Source organism: Chelonia mydas, chromosome 1 (assembly GCF_015237465.2).
Source record: "Chelonia mydas isolate rCheMyd1 chromosome 1, rCheMyd1.pri.v2, whole genome shotgun sequence".
Taxonomy (NCBI): Eukaryota; Metazoa; Chordata; order Testudines; family Cheloniidae; genus Chelonia; species Chelonia mydas.
The window spans coordinates 68,060,515-68,086,224 of record NC_057849.1 but is presented as its reverse complement, the minus strand read 5'-3'; the positions used below and the strand labels follow the sequence as shown (position 1 = coordinate 68,086,224).

The 25,710-nt window shown below is 44.2% G+C and overlaps 1 protein-coding gene across 5 annotated transcripts in view; it reads right to left on the bottom strand.

The window, feature by feature from the left end:
- The window catches only part of TDRD3 (tudor domain containing 3), a 301,146-nt gene that overhangs the window by 11,733 nt on the left and 263,703 nt on the right, over positions 1 to 25,710 (bottom strand). The gene's annotated exons all lie outside the window — the stretch shown is intronic.

Sequence of the window (25,710 nt, the reverse complement as noted above, 5' to 3'; positions counted from 1 at the left end):
AATTCTTTCAAATTTTTTCAAAACTGGGAAATCAAATAGTAAAAAATTGAAAAGTTTCAAAACTAGATCTCAGAAACAGCAGGAAAAGGTTTAAGGGACTTGCAGCAGAGACATACATATATAAAAGTACAATTATTTACCAAAAGTCATACAAGCAACATAATCAAAGAAGCAAGATATTTTTGCCAAAACCAGTGAAAGCTGGAGAAACTGGCCCTGGAGAGATTAGAAACATGGGGGGAATGCAACAAAGAGAAATTCAACATGGAAAAATGCAAACGAAGAAATCTGGGGAGAAATGTTCAGAAATACAGATCTGAAACAAGAGGTATAAATCCATAAAGGAGTAATGCTGAAAAGGCCAACAAGCAACAGTGAACAGCAAATTAGATATGAATTTGCAATGTGCAGTGGTAATAAAAATAGCCTCCGTATATTTAGAGGCACCAGGTAATGGTGTAGAGAAGTAATTACACATCTAGTATATTGCATTCTGTCCTGGGCACCTCAAAACAAGAGAGATATTGACAAATTACAGCGAGTTCACAGAAGAGCAACAAAAATAATTAGGGGGCTGGAAAGATTGATTTATGAAAGAAGATGAAACGAGCTAAATATATAGCTTCTCTAAAATGTTTTGAGGTGCAAAATATTAGCTGTCTACAAAACTTAAAGGGTGTATACATTAAGAATGGGGAAGAATTATTTTGAGTGGCACAAGAGGATATAAAAACAGTTACCTACATTTTCATGACTGTTGTTTTTCTAGATGTGTTGCTCATGTCCATTCCATTCTAGGTGCGTGTGTGCCCATGTACACAGTTGTTGGAGATTTTTGCCTTAGTGGTATCCATAGGGTGAGCTGTTGTGCCCTATTGAGTGCCACACTCATGTGTTGGTATATTAGGCACTGCTGACCCTACGACCTCTCAGTTCCTTCTTGCCGGCAACTCCGACAGAGGGGTAGGAGGGCGGGTAATGGTCGAAGAACAACAGTTAAATGAAAAGGCAGATAATCATTTTATCTTCTTCGTGTGCTTGCTCATGTCGATTCCATTCTAGGTGACTCACAAGCAGTATCCTCACAGGGGGGCTCAGAGTTCACAGTCTAGTGGCTTGCAGTACTGCTCTACCGAAGCCAGCATCATCCTGGGCCTGCTGGGTAAGTGCATAATGGGAGGTGAATATGTGGACGGACATGGTAGGTGGCTCTGATAGAGGGTTTTCTGAGTAGAGTCGAGGACCGCTCCAACGAAATCTGTGTGTTGTAGAGGCATTATGGTGTATTTTTTCTCGTTTATCAATAGCCCCAGATCACGACAGGTGGAGCAAACAAGATCGAGATGCCGCTGCACCTGATCCCGGCACCAGCCCTTTATTAGCCAGTCATCAAGGTATGGATACATTTGCACCACTTGGTGCCTCAGGTAAGTGGCCACTGGTGCTATGCACTTTGTAAACACTTTTGGGGCTGACGAGAGACTGAAGTGCAGCGCCCTGATTTGAAAATGGCAGTGGCCCAACACAAAATGGAGGAAACGCATGTGCCCCTGGAAAATAGAAATAAGTGTCATTCAAGTCAAGGGCAGCATACAAGTCTCCTGGATCCAGGGAGCGAATAATGGAGGCCAGAGAGACCATGCAAAACTTGAGAGACTTGTTGAGGTGGCCCAGGTCGAGAATGGGTCTGAGGCTCCCTTTTGCTTTTGGGATTAGGAAATAACGGAGCATAACCCTTTTCTCCTCAAGTGTGGAAAGACCTCCCTCTACCGCCCCTAGGCATAGGAGGCTCTCCACTTCCTGAACAGGAGTTGCTCGTGAGAAGGGTCCCTGAAGAGGGATGGGGAAGGGAGGTGGGAGGGAGGGTTGGTCACAAATTGCAGGGTGTAGCCTGAAGATATTATGTTGAGCGTCCAACTGTTCGACGTCAACCGCAACCAGGCTGACCGGAAGGGCAGCAGTGGTTGAGGAAAGAACAGGGAGGTGGATCCTGGGAAGTGACTGGGGCGCCGTCCGAGTGCACATCCTCAAAACACCTGCTTTTGGCTTCCTTGGCCTGTGAAAGAACAAGGTTGGAAGGAGGAACAGGAAGAGAAATGGTCACGCCATTTAAATCCTTTGTCTCTGACCTTCTTTCTGTAGGATTTGGACCGGGGGACACCCCGGGGCCTCGATGGAGGTGAAGGCGGCAGTGGTTAGAATGGCTTTCTAGCCTGCTGGGGGGTTTCAAGGCCCAAGGAACGAAGGGTTGCACAGGAGTCTTTAAGGCCATGGAGCCATGCATCAGTCAGCTCCCAAAAGAGCCCTGCTCCCTCAAGCGGAAGAATCGTCTGCATCTCCTGGGAGCCCAGAGGATTGTACCCAGGAGCTGCACCTCATGATCACCATGAAGGGGACTATTCTGGCAGCTGAGTCCGTAACGTCCCAGACCATCTGGAGGACATGTCTTGCCACCACTTTGCCCTCGTCCACCAACGTGGCGAACTCCTGGGCACGGTCTTCTGGGAAAGCCCTCCTTGAACTTGCTGATGGAGTCCTACAGGTTGAAGTTGTACCTGCCTAGCAGGGACTGATGGTTAGACACCCCAAACTGCAGGCTGGCTGTCGAATAAATTTTCCTGCCAAACAAGTCCAGCCCCTGTTGGCATCTATTTTCTGATTTGCCACTCGCCTGGGACTTTCATTGATGGTGGAAACGACCAGGGATCTCACTGGATGGTGGGTGACAGGTACTCAAATCCCTTTGTGGGGACAAAGTACTTCTTTTCCACCTTCTTGGAGGTAGGCGGAATGGAAGAGGGGGTCTGCTACACAGACTTGGAAATTTTAAGGACCCCTGGGTGAATGGGCAACACGACTTCTCCGCTAGCTCCTCTGCCTCTAAGTTAAGGTTGGCAGCCACCCTTTTGAGCAGGGTGCTCCTTGAAGTCATTGGGGGGAGGGGACTGCTTGTTTGCGAGGGGTTCACCACTGCTTTGTCCGGAGACGACAAAGATGAATGCACAGCAGGGGGAGGGGCTGCTCCTTGGGTGTTGGGGCCTGCTATGTCGCCCTGGTGTCAGATTCAGTACCATGCTTTGACTCAGGTGCTCGCTGTGCCAGAGGCAACTTGTCTGATGCAGCCTGGGAGAAACCGTGGGAGTACGGGACTGACATAATAGGTACGTGCCATGGGTGCCAGGACTGCCATTGAGCAGGCCATTGCCCTACCTCCACCACCGCAGGAGTCATGCCAGTCTCGCAAGCTGGTAGCGACTCACCTTTTACAGGCAAGGGGTCGGACGCAGGTCTCTAGCTGGACTAGGGATCCGACTGCAGCAGTACCCAGGTCCTTTGCCTGAAGCCCCGTTTTTCTGTCATGCCAGAGGGCCCAGGAACTCCAACTGCTTCTTGGGCACCGGGAAGGGGGAATGATGCCGGGTGGGTTCTGGTGCTGGTGATGTGGTGCATGCTGATGCCGAGGTGCCGGGCATGGAGTCCGATCGAGAGGGCGCCGAGGTACGACGAAGCACAGCCTCCATGAGAAGGACCCTCAAGCAAATATCCCGCTCCTTCTGAGTTTGAAGGCGAAAGTTTTTGCAGATCCTGCACTTATCCTTTCTGTGGGACTCCCCCAAACACTTTAAACAGCTCTCGTGGGGGTTACTAATGGGCATCAGCTTAAATGAACATGGCTTAAACCCTGGGGAATGGAGCATGCCCTGCTCTGAGGTGAAGTCCCAGCTGACACTCTAACTCCTAAGCTACTACTTTAACACTTAATTTAAAGATCTAACTAAGTACCTATCAACTAACAACAAAGGAGACAGAACAATGGACTGTAAGAACTGTTAACACTCTTGCGATGCATGATAAGGCGCTCTGACCAACCGTCATGGGCGATAAGAAGGAACTGAGAGGGCATAGGGTCAGCAACGCCTATTATACCAACGCTTTAGTGTGGAACTCAAGAGGGCATAACAGCTAACCCTACAGATACTGCTAAGGTAAAAAAACTCTGACAACTTTTCACGTGGGCATGCACACACCTAGAATGGAATCGACATGAGCAATAACAAAGGGAAAATTAAGGTTTATCAGGGGAAAAAATCCTGACCACGGTGAATAATGAAGAAGACCGGTCACTGATTCAGAATGATCTGAATTGCTTGGTAAACTGGGTGCAAGCAAACAATATGTGCTTTAATACAGCTAAATGTATACATTTAGGAACAAAGCATGTAAAGCCACACTTGCAGGATGGGGAACTCTCTATCCTGGGAAGCAGTGACTCTGAAAAAGATTTGGGGGTCATCATGGATAATCAGCTGAACATGAGCTCTCAGTGTGATGCTGTGGCCAAAAGAGCTAATGTGATCATGGGATGCATAAATAAGGGAATCTTGAGTAGGAGTTGAGATATTATTTTACCTCTGTATTTGGCACTAGTGTGACCCCTGCAGGAATAGTGTGTCCAGTTCTGGTATCCACAATAAAATTGGAAAGGATTCAGAGAACAGCCATGCGCATCATTAAAGGATTAGAAAACAAGTTTTACAGTGATGGACTCAAAGAGCTTAATCTATTTAGTTTAACAAAGAGAAGTTTAAGAGGTGACTTGATTACAATCTGTAGGTAACTACACGGGGAACAAATATTTAACAATGGTCTCTTTAATCTAGCAGAGGAAGGTATAACATGATCCAATGTCTGGAAGTTGAAGCTAGACAAATTAAGACTAAAAATTAGTATATTTTAACCGTCAAGGTAATATAATCATTGGAATGATTTACGAAGGGTTGTGGCGGATTCTCCATCACCGACAATTTTTAAATCAGGACTTCTTCTAAAAGATTTGCTCCAGGCATTATTTGGGGGAAGTTCTAAGGCCTATCTTATACAGGAGGTCACATACTAGATTATCACAATGATCCCTTTCATGCCTTGAAATCTATGAATCTATGACTGTTAAATAATCTCTCATAGGAGATGGTGGAAGCTCAATTTCTTGAGGTATTAAAACTAGCGTGGATGAAGCATTAATAAGCATACTGTAGAAAACAATCTTGCTCTGGGGATTGGCAAGATGGCCAACCCAGGTTGCTTTCATTTCTGATTTGATTCCGCAAAGAGGAATCCCCTGCCCAAGCACAGCACATTCAGTTCAAGAAAACAGTTATTTTTGTACTGAGGAGTTTTTCAGACAAAGAGGATAGTGGGATTGTGAAAAGTTGAAAAAGGGGACATTATTGGTTGATCCCAACCCTTAATCCTATGTTACACATCACTGAACACAAACTAGAGGAGAATAGTTCATAACTTTATAGGGCAAAAAGCTAATAAAGGGGTACAGGGAAATGTTAGCTCAAGAGGGGGAATGGGTGTATTAAGAAAGCCACATGGGAAACAGAGTCCTGCATGGTGAGTAAATTACTTTTGGTTCCCTCTTGCTAGTTGTTTTCTTCATAATGAATAGGAATATAAATCAATACTAAAAAGAGGACAAGGGAGAACTAGGATAAAAAAGACTAAGAGGAAGAAAAAGCATCTTTAATTCCGTCGAATACTATAACTAAGGAGGCAGACTTATTGGTTTCTTAAAAGTTCAGTAAGAAGCCACAAGTCTTTAGAACTGACATATCTTGCTATTCCTCTCCTATGATGCAGTGTGAAGTTAATAAAGAGTTAAGTGAAACACAGCAAAGTCTTCTATTACAAATGTGATTGAACGAGAGACATGTCTTATTTTCTAAAAGGGCAAATCTATTCTATTTATCCAGGGAATTAATCTGCAATCTGTTTCCTAAACAGACTGAATGATTTGGAGGTTATTTTAGAAATGCATATTATTTTCAAAGATTTTTCCTTTTTTAGCTGTCCAGCTGTTCAAATGAAGGTCCCCTTTATATAAACTAGGTTCTTGGACACAGCTAAGTTTCCTAGGGCACAAATGGATCTGATTGCCCTATGAAGGGAGAGGCAATCTATACAAGAAAAGAAAACAGAATTTCCTGTATGGACATAGAAGGGATATATAGGTGTTTTTTTTTTTTTTTTTTAACATTTTATGGATTCACTATATCCAAAAGCAAAGAACAAATGGGTTCTGGTATAAAAGCTCATTCAAATCAATATACAGCATATTGCACCTAATACTAAAACATTCTTCATAAAATGAAATAACATTACCAACATCAATTTCTCACAAACTAATAATCAGAAAAGTAGTAAAAAGAATGTAAAGAAGAAGGGGAAAGAAGGGTGATTATTTTAATCTGTCTTGCATACAAAGTATCTCAAAATGTTTTGCAATGACGTATTAGTAATGTACAACTTTTCACATTAACTGTAGTCAGAGCTGAAGGACAAACGTAAGAACATGGAGTAGCAGGCAAAAGGGTGGTTATTTTTATCATTTGAATGTCTGCTCCTATTTAATCTCAAGGATAAACAGATTACTTGAGTTAACAAAAACACTGTCTTGACTAAAAGCTTAAACACAAAAGGAGTGAAAGCTAGCATTATAGCACAACCTTTTTTGTGCCTTAGTCAAAAATTTTCAGAGATTGTAGGTTGGAAACTGTGGATTTAGATATCTCGCCTTCTGTTATCTGTAAAGGTTTTACTTTCTTTGAAGTTGTATCTATTTTTCAATAGTTCATCTCTGAAAGGGTCTGGCAATTGTTTAGTCCCTCAAATAATCCCCTGCAATAGAACAAATATGGTTGATAGCTCTCAGTACATGAGGCAGAGCTGAAATATTAGTTTCACTTGCACAGAAGTTGATCATGTGAAGGTACAGCTTTAGCTTTATATTCCCAATTCTGTGAAGGTAATCATGTTTTGAAATTTTTTAGTTCGTTAACAGATGCTTTATATTGGTCTTGTGGTTAAGTCTGAGGATCAGGAGTCAGAAGATTGGGGTTCTATTCCTGGTTCTGACACCAACTTCCTTTTTGACTTCTGACCAGTCACTTAAATCTCTTTGTGCCTCAATTTCCCTATTAGCAAAATGGGATAAAATACTTGCCTACTTACAAGGGGTGCTGCAATGCTCAGTTAACTTTAATTAGTAAAAAAAACTTTGAATATGGATGGAAGATGCTATAGAAAAGCAAAGTATTGTCTCTGAAGTACCTCCCTTTAGGTTGTGCTCATTCATGCTAAGGCAAGTGCAACAAAGAAAGGGCTAGATCATGGCTTTTCAGACACTCTAGAATTGGGGTCGGAGAAGAGGAAGCTCTTAGTATAATCCTGGAGCAGAATACCTCCTGGAGCATAAGGTCAGCATGTACTGAGGCATCAGATTGTAGAAGGCATTTGACCCACCTGGGGCCAACTCTGAAGTAGTTTAAGGACTATTGCCCTGAACCTGCCCGAGAACTACTGGCAGCATTATACCCTCTTGTTCCTTGCAGTTCCTGAGTTTAAAGAATGTGATTGTGCCTATTCCCAAGCCCCTGTACAATCCATGTTGCATCTCCTTCCTCTACCCTCTAAAAACTTTCTACATTAAAACAGTTCAAATAAATATGACCTCTGAACAATACACCACTCTAAATCCTCGTGACAGACTAATATAATTAATACCAAGAGTTTCTTTTCATGCCAAGATTCTCTGACTGATTGCACCCTTTCTTTCTTTATTTTTTGTTAGTGACAAATTAAAACTTCCATAGTAGATATTAAGTGGACAGCAGTTGAGTGGGATCAGGGAAAACAACGTAATGGATAAAGAGAATCTTCCAAAAATACAGTTTGCTCAACAACTGTTACCAAATATGTTTGACAAAACAAATGTGTTTAATGGCCTATGCAATGAAATCCTTTTCAGCTATCCACCTACAAAGTTGCCCCCCCGCAATCATTCTGTGTAATTGTATTGTATTATGAAAAGCTTACCAAAAAAATTGAGTGTTCTAGGAAGGGAGAAACACCTTTCACAAATCACAGAACTCTCCATTATTTACCAAAGTATGCATTATTGTCATTAGATTCATGTTCTTGAAAACAAACTTAATATGTATCAATGTTGGTTATTCTAAAATTGCAGATAAAGCAAACACAGTTAACAATGACATTTCAGCACCTAATTAACCCACTTTCATTTCTGCAACACTGAGCTGTATGAAATACAGAAGGTTTTTCACCCTCCACAGAAAAGAAAATAAGATCTACAATATAACAAACTAAAGTAAAGTAAGTCTTAGGACTTAAATCATGAAACCCTATTTTATACCATAATCAGACTTTTAGTACGGTCAGTGTAAAATTATTTAAACTTTGAGATGCTGAAAACTTTAATAGGAAAGTTTCCTGATTTTTTCATCACCGTCAGTATGTCTTTCTTTCTAAATTAGGGAATCAGCAGAACTGAAAGCAAAAAGTTTTTTATACATTTATTTACTTGCCAAGAGAATGAAGACAGATGCAATCTGAGATTTCCTACAATTCCCTGCCAAAGTCTTCAACCCTAAAATAAAAAGATTACCCTTCTTAAGAGTGAAGAATTAACCTGGTCTGTCTGTTAAATGTAGGTTTGTCTGGAACAGACAGACTATACTGCACAGAATTGTGGCTGAAGGTTTAGCAATGTATTCTAGTATTTTTCAAACGAGTGTACTCAATCAGCCATTTCATTTTCTTTTTAACAGCCTAAGCCAGGCTTGAAGCTATTCAGTAGTTGCGTATACCATGAAAAACTCTACACATTATTTCACAGGAGTGATAGTCTTTCCTCAAGAGAGACCCAGAAACTAAATTAAAGAATGAATTACCTTTCACCTGTAATGAATGAGGTCTCGTTGTAAGGATGACAAGCACTTCAGAGTAAAGGTCATTGATAAGGTACAACAAGAGAGTTTCCACAATATCTGGCTTATACAAAACCTCTGGTCCTAATGCTGTTGGTCCTGGGAACCCCAGAAACACAACTGATCAGTCAAAATTAAAACTAAAAATTGAGTAAGACAAATTTTACTGTACTGTCATTCCATTATAAATATAGTGAAGAGCTGAAGGTGCACACATTTCAATTCAGTTAGCTTTGCTACAATAGTCTGTAGTGAAACCTAAAAAAAACCAACCGACAAAAAACATTTTCCCCTCTTCTTTGAAGCCTTGGGTGAAACAAAAGGAGGTTTTGTAACAAGTGAGAATGACAGAGAGATAGTTTACTAAACAACACTCCGTCTGACTCTTTCCTCTTCTTTCCTTGCATCCCCTCCCGATCTCTTTGCTCTGTCCAATACTTGGCTCTCCCTCCTCTGCTCACAATCTCCCACCCTCATCTGTTGATGTCTTGTCCCTTGTTAGCTGCCTGCCTTCTGACCTTTACCTTGTTTGATCTCAAATGCTAAATCAACTGTCTCACTCACCAAAATGGCCACTTGCTTGACCTTATCTTCACTATGTATACCTCCTTCTCTGATTTCTACATTCCCCCTCTGCCACCAGCACTTCACCTCCTTGACCACCGCCCACCCATTTATTCTTCAATCGCTAGCTACCTGTCCATTTATGTCCAGGACTTCACTGCCTCTCTAACTCACCTCCCTCTGTGGAACCTGCTGTCAAATCCTTCCACTCCTCTTTGTCCTCCCTCTTGCAGCACAAAGTCCATCCTTTGGGTCATGAATGCTAGCTCATTTCCAAGATCCACTTCCTTGTTGCTGCTCCTGAACACCTCTAGAGAAGGTCCTATGACCAAATAAATTACTTATATTACAAATTTGCTGTCCTCCTTCAGTTATGCCACGTGCCTTGACTAACAACACTGTTTCTCCAGCCTCACTGAGTCATGTTCACAACTGATTATGTACTGGCTTTTATAACTGTTGTTCTTTGAGATGTGTTGCACATGTCCATTCCAATGTACGTGAGTGAGTGCCCTGAGCATAATTGCTGGAATTTTTTCCCTTAGTAGTATCCATCTACAGGTTAGCCGTAGCACCCCCTGGTGCCACACACTCATAGCGCCGGAATAAAATGCCTTGCCAAGCCCGCACCCTGCAGTTTCTTCTTACCAAACACTCCGAGAGAGGGGCTGGTGGGTGGGTCTTGGACAGGTATGTAAATATCATTGTAAAAGATAACCATTTAAATGATTAAAATTATATCATTTAGCCGGTTAACCGATTAAAGGGAGAGGGGCTGTGGCTGCTTCGGCCAGCCAGGCTGGGGCTATGGCTGCTCCAGCTGGCCAGCGCGGCTGGGACAGCACCGGCCGGTGCGCAGGGGGTTAACGGTTAGAGTGGGTTAATGGTCAGACTAATACTTACCAGTTAACTGTTTAATATTTTACATCCCTGGCCTCGAAATGGACATGTACGACACATCTCAAACAAGAAGTTACAGAAGGTCAGTAATCGGTTTTCCTCTTCAAGTGCTTGCACATGTCCATTCCAATGTAGGTGACTCACAGGCAGCTGCACCAGGGGTGGCCTCGGAGTTCAAGGAGAATCTGCAACATAGCATGGCCAAAGTGGGCATCATCTCTAGATGCTGAGTGATGGCACAGTGCGCTGAGAACATGTGCACCCAGGAACAGGTTGCAGCCCTGCAGATATCTTGGATAGGGATTTGAGCTAGAAAAGCTGCCAAAGAAGCCTGAGCCCTTATGGAAGGAGCATTCAGGTAGTGGTGGTAGTGGTGTGGGGGGGGGGGGAGGAGGGAGGGGGCTGAGAGGTCATACCATGCCTGGATACATGATGTGATCCAAAACTAAATTATCTAAGCGGAGATGGGGAGCCCCTTCATCCTTTCAGCTATTGCTATGAAAAGCTGTGGTGATTTACAGAATGGTTTGGTCCTCTAATAACAGAATGCCAGGGCCCGTCTGACATCCAGGGAGTACAAATATTGTTCTTCCCTATCTGTGTGTGGCTTAGGATAGAAAACTGGCAGAAAAATTGATTGGTTGCAGTAGAATTGAGAAACCACTTTTGGGAGGAACTTTGGACATGGGCAGCACTTTATTTTTGAAGAAGTTTGGATATGGGGGCTGTGAGGTGAGGGCCCAGATCTCTGACACTCTCCTGGCTGACATAATGACCACCAAAAAGGCCACCTTCCAACAGCGAGTATGTCATTAGCGGCTCAAAGGTCAGGTCTGTTAGTTTTGACAGAACAAGGGTTAGGTCCCAGGGAGGAATTGTTTCCTTTATCTGAGGAAATACCCTCACCAGGTCTTTGAGAAAATGAATTACCATTTTGTGTGAGAAAACTGACCTACTGTGATGAAAGGCTGAAATGGCTGCCAGCTGAACCTTGACTGAAGAAAAAGCCAGTCCTTACTGCTTCAAAACCAGAAGATACTCCAGAACAAGCTGCAATGAGAACTGCATGGGCAGAACTCCATGATGGAAAAACCAGATGACGAATCCTTTCTACTTTGCCAGGTACGTTGCCCTAGTGGAGGGTTTTCTACTGCCCAGAAGGATGCTACGAACCTGCTATGAGCAAGCCTGCTCTTCAAGGTTCACCGATGAAAGTTCCAGGCCAACAGATGAAGCGAGCTGAGGTTTAGGTGGAGGAGCTGGAGATGGTCCTGTGTGATCAAGTCTGGGTGCAGCGGAAGCTGGATTGGGGCCTCCACTGAAAGGGTACAAGTATGGTGAATGAGTACTGCCTGGGCCACGCTGGAACTATCAGGAAGACCCGTGCTCGGTCCTGCTTGATCCTCATCAGAACCTTGTGAATCAACAGAATGGGGGGAAGGCGTAGAACAGGAAAGGTGTCCATAAGAGACCTGGGGCTGTGACCCCTAGGGAGCAGAACTGCTGGCATTTCCTGTTGTAATGGGTGGCAAATAGGTCTACATGGGGAGTCCCCCACTTTTGAAAGATGTCTCTTGCAATATCTGGGTGAAGGGACCACTCGCGGTGACTGGAAAAGGACCTGCTGAGGCAGTCTGCAAGCTGGTTCTGTGCACCAGGTAGGTAAGATGCTTCTAGGCTGACTGAATGTGAAATGCAGAATTTCCAGATAGACTGCCTCCTGACATGGGGGGTGGGGTGAAGAGAGTGAGCTGCGCCCTGCTTGTTGATGTAATACATGGCTGTTGCATTGTGAGAACTAAGACTGTCTTGTTTGTGATGTGGGCCAAAAACGCCTGACAGGCCAAGCAGTCTGCCCTGAGTTCTCTGATATTGATGTGGAGTGAAAGTTCCTCTCGACACCACAGGCCTTGGGTCTTGAGATGCCCCAGGTGGGCTCCCCAACCAGCACCAAGGCATCAGAGACCAGATATGGGGATGGCCGGCACCTCACAAAGGGTACTCCCACATAGACTGTGTGGCAATCCAACCACCATGTCACTGAGTCGAGGACTCAAGATAGAACGGTGAGCATCATGTCCAGATGATGTCTGGAAGGAAAGTATACCGTGGCCAACCACGCATGGTGAGGTCTGAGATGCAGCCCCGCATATGATACCACATATGTGCATGATACCATGTGACTGAGGAGGCTCATGCAAACCTGCAACTGTCATGATTATGCCTGAAGGGAGCTTAACAAAGATGAAATTGCATGGAAGCGGTCCTCCAGAAGCAGGACCATTGACTGCACAGATTCGAGCACTGCCCCGATGAATTCTATTCTCTGCACAGAAATAAGAGTAGACTTCTGGTCATTTATAATAGCCCCAAAGCTCAGAAGATCGATTGCATGAGATTGATGTTGGACTCCACCTGCGCTCTGAACGAACCTTTGATCAGCCAATTGTTGAGATATAGGAAAACATGAACTCCCTTTTTTAGAAAGACCAGTACCACTGCCAAACACTTGGTGAAGACCTGCATGGCAGCTGATAGACCAGAGGTGGGCAAACATTTTCACTAGGAGGGTGGTAAAACACTGGAATGCGTTACCTAGGGGAGGTGGTGGAATCTCCTTCCTTACAAGTTTTTAAGATCAGGCTTGACAAAGCCCTGGGTGGGATGATTTAGTTGGGGATTGGTCCTGCTTTGAGCAGGGGGTTGGACTAGATGACCTCCTGAGGTCCCTTCCAACCCTGATATTCTATGATTCTATGAAACAATGCCCTGTGGGCCCATCCTGCCCGGCCCCTGAGTTCCTGGCCCAGGAGGCTATCCATCCTCCCCCGCAGCCACACCACTGCACGGTGCTATGCTCTGAGCGGCAGGGCTGCAGAGCCCGGCCTGATCCAGGGCTCTGTGCTGCACGGCATGGCTGCTTGTCCTGGTGCAGCCGTGCTGCCAGCCACCGGTGAGCCAGGCAGTGTGGTAAGGGGGCAGGGAGCGGGGGGGGGGGGGGCTTGGATAGACGGCGGGGGAGTTCGGGGGGTGGTCAGGGGCGTGGATAGGGGTCGCGGTGGTCACAAGGTGGGGAATGGGGGTTGAAGGGGAGCAGGGGTCCCAGGGAAGGCAGTCAGGAAGGAGAGGAGGGGTTGGATGGGGCAGTCAAGAGACGGGGGGGGGGGGCAGTCAGGAAGGAGAGGGGGAGTTAAATGGGGTGGTGGTGGGCAGTTAGGGGCGAGGGGTCCGGGGCAATCAGGGACAAGGGGTAGTTGGATGGGGCAGAGGTCTCGGGGGGCAGTCAGGAAGGAGGGGGGGGTTGGATGGGATGGCGGGGGGCAATTAGGGGTGGGGAGTCTGGGAGAAGTCAGGGGACCGAGAGCGGGAGGGGGGGTGGATGGGGCAGGTGGAGTCCAACATCAGGGGGGCTGTCAGGGGGTGAGAAGCGGGGGGTGGGGGGGTCGGGGTTGGATAGGGGGCACAGCCTCCCCTAACCGGGCCTCCACACAATTTCAGAAACCTGATGCGGCCCTCAGGCCAAAAAGTTTGCCTGCCCCTGTGATAGACCAAATGGTCATTGGTAATGGGTCTGGTTTACCAAAAATCTTAGAAACCGTTTGTGGCCTTGGAAAATCGATATGTGGAAGTTTGTGTCTTCCAAGTCGAGGGCAACATACCAATCCCCTGGATCCAGTGACAGGATGATGGAGGCCAAGGAGACTATGTGAAACATCAACTTCTTGATAAAGCGGTTGAGCCAACGCAGGTCTAGGATTGCTCTGAAACTCCTCTTGATATTTGGGACCAGGAAGTAGCGGGAATAGATGCCCTTTCCTCTTAGTTGGTGCAGAACCTCTTCCACAGCCCCGCTCCAAAGGAGGGATTAGACTTCTTGCTCCAATAGTTGCTTGTGAGAAGGATCTCTGAAGAGGGATGGGGAAAGTTGGTGGGAAGGTGGAGCTGACGAAAATTGGAGGGTATGCCCAAATTCCACTGTGTTTAGTGGTCTGAGGTAATGTGGTTCCAGGCACTAAGGATATGGGACAGACAGTTGGAACATACAGGGGTAACTGGATCCTGAAGTGAAGGGATTGGTAAATCGACCTCAAACACCTCATCAAAACGAGTGCTTCGAGGTGCCTGAATAATGAGGGGTAGACTGTGATGGTTCTGTGGAGGAAGACGGCAGAGGGACCTATGCCCAAACCCCTTGTTCTTTCTCTTCTGCTGGTTGTGGTTGGGTGGTTGAGAATAATAGCACCCAGATTGTTGGGGGCTATCATGCCTTCTAAACGCTGCAGGCGAATATAGGCCCAGGGATTTCAGAGTTGCCTTAGTCTTTAAGGCCATACAGCTTAGCATTTATTTGCTCCGAAAAGAGCGAGGACCTTTAGAATGGAAGTTCCTGGATCATCTGCTGCACCTCCTGAAGAAACCCCGAGGCTTGTAATCACGAGTTTCTGTGCATGATGACAGCCGTGACCATTGATCTGGCCATGGAATTCGTGGTGTCCAAGGCTGCCTGCAGGATGGCCTGGGCCACTGTCTTCTCCTCCTCCACCAGGGAAAAGAACTGTTGCCTGGCATCCTGGGGAAGCCTGTCTTTAAATTTTCTGCCTTGCTTCTCACACGTTAAAGTCATAGTGACTTAGCAAGGCTTGCTGGTTCATTATGCGGAACTCCAATCCCCCTGTGGAGTAGGCTTTCCTGCCAAACAAGCCCAGCTTTTTGGGGTCCTTCACCTTAGATCATCAAGAAGCTTACAAGAAGTGGAAGATTGGACAAATGACCAGGGAGGAGTATAAAAATATTGCTCAGGCACGCAAGAGTGAAATCAGGAAGGCCAAATCACACCTGGAGTTGCAGCTAGCAAGAGATGTGAAGAGTAACAAGAAGGGTTTCTTCAGGTATGTTAGCAACAAGAAGAGAGTCAAGGAAAGTGTGGGTTCTTACTCAATGAGGGAGGCAACCTAGTGACAGAGGATGTGGAAAAAGCTAATGTACTCAATGATTTTTTTGCCTCTGTCTTCACGAATAAGGTCAGCTCCCAGACTGCTGCACTGGGCAGCACAGCATGGGGAGGAGGTGACCAGCCCTCTGTGGAGAAAGAAGTGATTCGGGACTATTTAGAAAAGCTGGACGTGCACAAGTCCATGGGGCTGGATGCGTTGCATATGAGGGTGATAAAGGAGTTGGTGGATGTGATTGCAGAGCCATTGGCCATTATCTTTGAAAACTCATGGTGATCGGGAAACGTCCCGGATGACTGGAAAAAGGCTAATGTAGTGCCCATCTTTAAAAAAGGGAAGGAGGAGGATCCGGGGAACTACAGGCCAGTCAGCCTCACCTCAGTCCCTGGAAAAATCATGGAGCATGTCCTCAAGGAATCAATTCTGAAGCACTTAGACGAGAGGAAAGTGATCAGGAACAGTCAGCATGGATTCACCAAGGGCAAGTCATGCCTGACTAATCTAATTGCCTTCTATGACGAGATAACTGGGTCTGTGGATGAGGGGAAAGCAGTGGACGTGTTATTCCTTGACTTTAGCAAAGCTTTTGAAAGGGTCTCCCACAGTATTCTTGCCAGCAAGTTAAAGAAGTATGGGCTGGATGAATGCACTATAAGGTGAACAGAAAGCTGGCTAGATTGTCGGGTAGTGATCAATGGCTCCACGTCTAGTTGGCAGCTGGTATCAAGCAGAGTGCCCCAAGGGTCGGTCCTCAGGCCGGTTTTGTTCAATATCTTCATTAATGATTTGGAGGATGGCGTGGATTGCACCCTCAGCAAGTTTGCAGATGACACAAAACTGGGAGGAGAGATAGATACACTGGAGGGTAGGGATAGGATACAGTGGGACCTAGACAAATTGGAGGATTCGGCCAAAAGAAATCTGATGAGGTTCAACAAGGACAAGTGCAGAGTCCTGCACTTAGGACGGAAGAATCCCATGCACTGCTACAGGATAAGGACTGAATGGCTAGGCAGCAGTTCTGCAGAAAAGGACCTAGGAGTTACAGTGGATGAGAAGCTGGATATGAGTCAACAGTGTGCCGTTGTTGCAAGAAGGCCTATGGAATTTTGGCATGTATAAGTAGGGGCATTGCCAGCAGATCGAGGGACATGATCGTTCCCCTCTATTCGTCATTGGTGAGGCTTCATCTGGAGTACTGTGTCCAGTTTTGGGCCCCACACTACAGGAAGGATGTGGAAAAATTGGAAAATGTCCAGGGGACGGCAACAAAATTGATTAGGGGACTGGAACACATGACTTATGAGGAGAGGCTGAGGGAACTGGGATTGTTTAGTCTGCAGAAGAGAACGAGGGGGGATTTGATAGCTGCTTTCAGCTACCGGAAAGGGGGTTCCAAAGAGGATGGATCTAGACTGTTCTTAGTGGTAGCAGATGACAGAACGAGGAGTAATGGTCTCAAGTTGCAGTTGGGGAGGTTTAGGTTGGATATTAGGAAAAAAATTTTCACTAGGAGGGTGGTGAAGCACTGGAATGGGTTACCTAGGGAGGTGGTGGAATCTCCTTCCTTAGAAGTTTTTAAGGTCTGGCTTGACAAAGCTCTGACTGGGATGATTTAGTTGGGGATTGGTCCAGCTTTGAGCAGGGGGTTGGACTAGATGACCTCCTGAGGTCCCTTCCAACCCTGATATTCTATGATTCTAGATGTGGGACCTGCTTGACCTTGGCGGTCCCTATCCTTGGTGGCTTCCACCACCAGGGATCCTGGGGGAGGGTGCGAGAATAGGAATTCACAGCCCTCAGCAGGCACAAAATATTTTTGCTTCGTCCATTTAGCTTTCAATGGGAAGGAAGGAGGGTTCTGCCAAAGAGCCTTAACAAGCTCCATAATAACCTCATTCAGGGGGAGATCCACTCAAGGGGCCTACCACCGCCAAGGTGTCCAGGAGGCCATGAGTTCTCTTTCACCACCTCTGCCTAGATGCCCAAATTCGAGACCAAGTCCTGACAAGAGGAGGTAATGGGTGAGGCTGGTAAGACCTCTAATCTCTCCTCTGTGTCAGCCAAGACTTGACTGATGTGCTCGGGTGGCTCAGTACTGGAGCCCAGGTCTGGTGTCTTGTGGCACAGAACTGGAGGTGCCCTACTCTTTGAGGCCTTGAGTCAGTGCCTTGGCCTGGGGGAAATTCCCAGAGATTCCAAAAACACCACTGCATGGGTGCCGACCCTCATTATCGCATTGGCCAAGTGTTCAGAGTTACCACTAAACTAGATGTCCTTGTAATGTAGGACGGGCATGGTGAGTGGCGTGGATGGCCCTGATGGTGGGAAGAGTAGGACTCCACCTCTGTCCCTGATGAGGAAGACGAGCTGCAAGGAGACCATGGTGGTGCTGACCCTCCCGGTGCTGGTGAGTGGTGTCGTGGGGATAAGGTGATCAAAGTGGGTTTACTGAGGAAGAGTGGTCTCGGTGCCATTCGGAGGCCAGTGGAGGGCTCTTTGCCCCTTGACAGCGCTGGCATTGTCAAGACCTGGATGTTAGGGGACCCTGGTACTGGCAGTGTGAGCAAGTCCCTAGCTACTGAACATGCCTCTGGGGTAGATGGTACCACGAACTGCCTAGTACACTGTCTGCTGGAGGATGGTGCGTTCCTTGCTGAGGGATGCAGGATCGGCAAGTGTGCCAGGGCCACTGGTGGGGTCTGTAGTGGTACTGGGGAGGGAGAGCAACCCGACATGGGTCTCCTTGCTTGCTCCCTTTTGGTACCAGGGAATGATTTTTGTCTCGGTGCTTGCAATGCCTCCCTAGGCACTGGCAAGAAGGAATGGTGCTGAGAGTCCCTACTGGCGGGATGCATGCTCTGTACCGAAGTGGAGATGCTCTGTGCCAAGTCCGATTGCGACTCTGATGCTGGTCTCAGTGATGCCTCCATCAGGGCCTTCAGCTTCACTGCCTGGTCTTTCTGGGTGCAGAGCTTGAACTCACTGCAGATCTGACAGCGAGCCTTCCTGTGAGCTTCCTGTAAGCAGTTGAGGCAACTAGCGTGCTGGTCGCTCAATGGCATCGACTTGCCACAGGAAAAGCAGTGCTTAAAGTCTGGTGACCGAGGCATACCCCAGTAGCGGGGAGTAGATAAGCCTCTCCAACAAGTGTAGAGGTGTCCAAGAACTCTGCCTACTTAACTTACTAAAACTACTTTCAAACTAACTATTAAAAACTATATACAGAACAAACGAGAGGAAACCACCGGAAAAGATTGCTGAAACAATGAGGGATGGTCCAGCAACTGTCATGGGCGGTAAGAAGGAACTGAAGGGCGCAGGCTCAGCAGGACACTTTATTCCAGTGCTATGAGTGTGCGGCACCAGGAGGCACTAGAACCGACCCGACAGATACCACTAAAGGAAAAAATTCTGCCAACTGTGCATGAGGCGTGCACATACTTACATTGGAATGAACATGTGGAAGCACTCCAAGAACAACTACTATAATAACTATTTGGGACCAGTGTAGGAGAGGGAGGGGGGAGCATATTAGCATTCTTTAGCTATTTGCAATAGTTCATTTCTTTGAAAAAATGTCAAAATTAATCACACAGTATTTGCACTAGCATTATGTGAATTTCCTACAGTACATCAATACTTAGCTCCTTAGCAAAGTGCTCTCCATCTCTAAATGCCTATCTTAAGGGCTTGAAGTGTTGCATGGAGTATCATGCGTGAAGTACTACCATCTAAATCATACCCTGAAAGGAGGCAGTTTTTTGCCAAGGAGAAAGAATGCCACAAACTCATAGGGTAGAGGAAGGGAAGAAACTAAATTAAACCTCAATCCTTGAAAGGTCTTGAATAAAAGGCAAAAGGCTTATAAAAATTAAACAAGGTAGTGTTTAACAGCCTTAAGTGGTATTGCAATTTCAAGTAGCCTTAAACCAGAAAGTAAATCGAAATTTCACATGAAGGAATATATTAACAAAATACTCACTTGTATCCATTAATCTAAGAGGAGAGGTTAAACCTATCTGGCCACCTCAGCACTGTAATAGTCTTCAAAATACAAATAATATTATAAAGGAAAAGATAGCACAGGAGTGTATGTCTATGCTACATAGTTGCTAATCTGGATCATTACGATTAAGTTGTAGATGTATGGAAATATATTTGATTTTTAAAAATAACTAAAAAGACACCTATCCAAGGCTATAGGCACCGTAACACACAATTAAAAACACAATTTAAATTTCAGCAGGATTAAAATCATCAGTTCTGCAGATCAACTAGACGGTCACCTACCATACATTTTTTCTCTCTCTATAATCTAAGAGACATACCTTCAGTCTTCTTCTAAAGCCCTATCAATCAGATGTTTTTTGCAGAGCACTGAAAGATGATGATATATCATTTCATTTTACTCAAAAGCTTAGTTTAGAAGATCATTTAATTAAGAATTATGGGATTGTACAATAGTCACTTTGGGAAAAACATTATATTACACAGTGATGAGAATGTAATTTGAGTTTGGGATTAGAAAGAATATAAAACCATAACCAAAATAACTGTATTCCTATATGTTTGTTTTTCTTGCAAGACAAATTAAAAGGATAGGACGGGGAAAGGGAGGGCAATAGTGAAAACTAACACTATTATAACTGTACATTGCAAAACATTTGTAATTCATTTCAAATTAGAAGATTAATTTGCATAAAAGACAAATTATGCAGAAAGTAAAATATCTGTAATTATACTAAAAAATTCAGCCTGATTTGTAGGATTAACCCGAGTTTGAATATCCTTCCCATAAATCACATAAATTACCTTTCAAAATTTAACAAACTTCACACAAAGAAATCCATGAGAGACCACATGAAAAGTCAAGTGTAACAGCATGTTAATGAAATAACTTCATGGTAGTCTTAATTCCTGACTAGCACATGGCTTGTATCTTCATGAATGGGATGGCATCAGTCTGATGTGCTGATGAGGTTTTGGAGCAGTGCAAATGCCATGGATTATGCACATAAGCCTTGACCATAGCATGGCTTGCACGTGTGGAAATGACACATGGAAACATTGCAGGATTAAGTCCATAAAAAGGAAGATGTTCACGTCTCTGCCCTGGCACACATCTGTACCTCTGATTGACAGATTGACAGAGCCAGTAGAGTACCCAGAAGTCACCTACTACAGGACAGGCCCAACAAAGAAAATAACAGAACGCCACTAGCCATCACCTTCAGCCCCCAACTAAAACCTCTCCAACGCATCATCAAGGATCTACAACCTATCCTGAAGGACGACCCATCATTCTCACAGATCTTGGGAGACAGGCCAGTCCTTGCTTACAGATAGCCCCCCAACCTGAAGCAAATACTCACCAGCAACCACACACCGCACAACAGAGCCACTAACCCAGGAACCTATCCTTGCAACAAAGCCCGTTGCCAATTGTGCCCACATATCTATTCAGGGGACACCATCATAGGGCCTAATCACATCAGCCACAATATCAGAGGCTCGTTCACCTACATATCTACCAATGTGATATATGCCATCATGTGCCAGCAATGCCCCTCTGCCATGTACATTGGTCAAACTGGACAGTCTCTACGTAAAAGAATAAATGAACACAAATCAGACATCAAGAATTATAACATTCAAAAACCAGTTGGAGAACACTTTAATCTCTGTGGTCACTCGATTACAGACCTAAAAGTCGCAATATTACAACAAAAAAACTTCAAAAACAGACTCCAACGAGAGACTGCTGAATTGGAATTAATTTGCAAACTGGATACAATTAACTTAGGCTTGAATATGGACTGGGAGTGGATGAGTCATTACACAAAGTAAAACTATTTCCCCATGTTTATCCCCCCCGCCCCCCACTGTTCCTCAGACGTTCTTGTCAACTGCTGGAAATGGCCCACCTTATCACTACAAATGTCCTGTGTCCCCCCACCTCCGCTCTCCTGCTGGTAATAGCTCACCTTAAGTGATCACTCTGGTTACCCATGTTTCATGTTCTCTATGTATATAAATCTCCCCACTGTATTTTCCACTGAATGCATCCGATGAAGTGAGCTGTAGCTCACGAAAGCTTATGCTCAAATAAATTTGTTACTCTCTAAGGTGCCACAAGTCCTCCTTTTCTTTTTATCTATACCTCTGTGTTACCTTATATTACCCTGCCTGTTTCACATAGCCCATTACATTTGCAATGTATCCAGTGTAACAGTAAGAATTTCTTTATTGTGCAGAACATTGTAAACCTTCTCCTGTAATTATTTCAGTATAGTGGCTTCAGTCATTAAACTCTGGATTCTTGTTCTCATAAACAAAACCAGTATACACTTATATAATTAGACACTTCAGTTCCCTAAGACAATGTTTAGTTAGAAAGTCCAAGAGGATCCTAAAAGGTTTTACCTACCTGTTTACTTTGGGTACAATATCTGTAGCACATTTATTTCTGCCTTTGTATTTAGAGTACTGAAGTTTGACTTGGAAATCCTAGACAAATTAAGGGCTTGACTACACTTATGAGTTACAGTGCAATAAAGGAGCCCCGGGCGCATTAGCTCACTACCCGTCCACACTGGCAAGGCACGTAGAGCGCTCTGACTCTACGGCCACAGTGCTGCTGGTACTCCACCTCGGCAAGTGGAATAATGTTTGCGGCGCCAGTGTGAACGAGGTGTTGCTTTACTGCACTCTGATCAGCCTCCGGAAACGTCCCTTAATTCCCTTAAGTCAAGTGGCCACTCTTGTCATTGTTTGGAATCGGCTGAAGGAATGCGGAAATGCCCTTTGAAAGGTCCGTTTCTGACAGCCGGCTGCTTATCTGCTCCGAGACAAAGCACCCATTAGTGTGGAATGCTGTGTGTGTGAGACAGAGGTGTGGGGGAGGTCTGCTGCTGTCTGAACTTACAAGACAGCATGCTGACAAGCTCTCAGCCCCCCAAAACCCCACTCTCTCCCCCCACACATACACACAACACACTCCCTGTCACACTCCACCCTACCCCTCCATTTGGGAAGCATGTTGCAGCCACTTGCATGCTGGGATAGCTGCCCATAATGCACCACTCCCAATGCCGCTGCAAGTGCCACAAGTGTGGCCACGCCAGTGCGCTTGAAACTGTCAGTGTGGACAGACTGGAGCACTTTCCCTACTGTGCTCTCCGAAGGCTGGTTTAACTCAAAGCGCTCTACATCTGCAAGTGTAGCCATGCCCTGAGATTGATCAGGTGAATCCTCCTCTACCCTTCCTGGCCAAATACATTATGAAAACAAGGAATTGGGAAACCTTCTCTTTGGGGAGACCACACAGATTCCTTCCAACTCCATTTTAAAGGACTCTGCGCTGCTTAAAATTCCTTCAAGGCCAAGACCAAGTGTTTCCAATGGGTCCAGGCTTTCCTTCTCTTCCTGTTCTTCCTGACATCTTTTGTACAAAATGGCAGCTTCCATGCATTAATAGGATAGATTCTAATCAGCTCACTGGATACAAATCCTGTAATCCACCCATCATCACCAGGCCAATTATCTAAGAGGTCAGTATTGAAAGACTAGGAAAGGTTTAGCTGAGAAAGACAGAAAGACAGAAAGAATTTTAAGATCCTTTGTAAGGTTTTACATTATGCTTTAGGGTTTGTTATGTTTTAAGAAGTTTAAAGAAATTTTCTGGGTATTCTGTAGACATGTTTTCCTGCCACTCTTTATGTGGGTTCTTCCCATGATGTACTGAAGCTTAGCTTGAGCTCTTTGAGATACTTTTTTCCAAAGCTAAGTGATGAAATGAGGACTTGATTTCACCCCTTTGAGCTGCCTTAGGAAGGAACAGGAGTTCTTCAGATTCTGCCTGAAATCCTCAAGGGTCCTTTTCCTGCCCGCATAAAACATAACATAGCCAGCCACTAGTATTCCTTCTATGATCTATTTGGTTATAAAGTTAGGTAATCTTCATATTTTATATGGAGAGATAGATTGAAAATCTAGTTTGCCTAAAGTGGACATATTAATAAATATAAATAATATACAGGAACTTGATTTATTTAGGTGCACTGAATGGCATCAAGATGCTTGGCTTTATGCATATACATTTCTTTGCATCCCAGAAAGGTTGCGATTTATTTTTCCAGTTATGATTTTAAAAACATAGTAGTCTTGCACCTGGCCTGGGAGATGTGATTGCTTTTATACATGGAAGCAGACTTGATTAAAGAGCCTTTTCATGGGAAGGTCCTATATTAAGGTCACTAGGTATACAGGCATGGGGAAACTGCAGTAAGGAGTTTTAAGGTGACTATACTCAACTGGAGTGAAATACTGGCCCCAGTGGCAAAACAACCATTGAATCAAGGCTGTCGATTAATTGCAGTTAACTCAGGTGATTAATGAAAAAAAATGAATTGCGATTACTCAGTTTTAATCACACTGTTAAACAATAGAATACCAATCAAAATTTATTAAATATTTTGCTTGTTTTTCTACATTTTCAAATATATCGATTTAAATTACAACACAGAATACGAAGTGTACAGTGCTCACTTTATATTATTTTTATTACAAATATTTGCACTGTAAAAATGATAAACAAAAGAAATCATATTTTTCAATTCACCTCATACAAGGAACCGAAATGCAATTTCTTTATTGTGAAAGTGCAACTTACAAATATAGATTTTTTTTTTTGTTACATAACTGCCCTCAAAAACAAAACCATGTAAAATTTTGGAGCCTACAAGTCCACTCAGTCTTACTTCTTATTCAACCAATCACTAAGGCAAACACGTTTGTTTACATTTACGGGACATAATGCTGCCCGCTTCTTATTTACAATGTCACCTGAAAGCGAGAACAGGCATTCGCATGGCACTTTTATAGCCGGCATTACAAGGTATTTACGTGTCAGACATGCTAAACATTCATATGCCCCTTCATGCTTTGGCTACCATACCAGAAGACATGCTTTCATGCTGATGATGCTCGTTAAAAAAATAATGCATGAATTACATTTTGACTGAACTCCTTGGGGAGAGAATAGTATGTCTCCTGCTCTGTTTTACCTGCATTCTGCCACGTATTTCATATTATAGCAGTCTCATATGTTGACCCAGCACATGTTGTTCATTTAAGAACACTTTCACTGCAGATTTGACAAAACACAAAGTTGTTAGATTTCTAAAGACAGCTACAGCACTTGACTCAAGGTTTAAGAATCTGAAGTGCCTTCAAAAATCTGAGAGGGATGAGGTGTGGAGCATGCTTTCAGAAGTCTTAAAAGAGCAACACTCTGATGCGGAAACTATAGAACCTGAACTACCACAAAAGGAAATCAACCTTCTGCTAGTGGTATCTGACTCAGATGGTGAAAGTGAACATGCGTCGGTCTGCACTGTTTTGAATAGTTATCGAGCAGAACCAGTCATCAGCATGGATGCATGTCCTCTGGAATGGTGGTTGAAAATGAAGGGAGATATGAATCTTTATTGCATCTGGAACGTAAATATCTTGCAATGCCAGCTAAAACAGTGCCATGAGAACGTCTACTCTCACGTTCAGGTGACATTGAAACAAGAAGCGGGCAGCATTATTTCCTGCAAATGTAAACAAACTTGTTCAAGGGATTGGCTGCACAAGAAGTAGGACTGAGTGGACTTGTAGGCTCAAGTTTTAGATTGTTTTATTTTTGAATGCAGGTTTTTTTGGTATAGAATTCTACATTTTTAAGTTCAACTTTCATGATAAAGAGATTGTATTACAATACTTGTATAAGGTGAACTGAAAAATATGATTTCTTTTGTTTTTTTACCACACAAATATTTGTAACAAACAATAAATATAAAGTGAGCACTGTACACTTTGCGTTCTGTGTTGTAATTGAAATCAATATATTTTAAAATGTAGAAAACACCCAAAAAATTTTAAATGGTATTCTACTATTTTTTAATTGCACAATCAATCACAACTAATTTTTTAATTGCTTGACAGCCCTAATTATTACATATCAGTATTCACAGATTCTGACACATTATCATCATCTGCAAGTATCTAAAAAGTGTGAACCCCAAAGAAGGTGATAACTTGTTTTGGCTGATTTATAGGAAAATATCATGGTAGTAGTGGCCTAAAGTGATCAAAGGAAAATATAGGCTGGATATAATGAAATACTTTCTAATAGTGACATCTATCCAAGACTGTTAAATGGCCTCCCAGTGATAGCACTGGGAAAACTGTAGCACTCAAGATTTAGCACTTAACATCATAATGTAGGAAAAATTCTGCTTTGATAAGGACATGGATTACTAGACTCCCTTTAAATTCCAGTCTCTCATTCTAAAAAACAACAAAAACAATAAATAAGACATCTTCCTTTTCCATGGATTTAAACTTGTACTTCTATTAGTGATTTAGGGATTTTTACAAAAATATATATTGCAACAGAAGAGTATTCCACCTCAATGAATAATAAGCCATTTTCCTCTTTTTTCTGGTGGTCC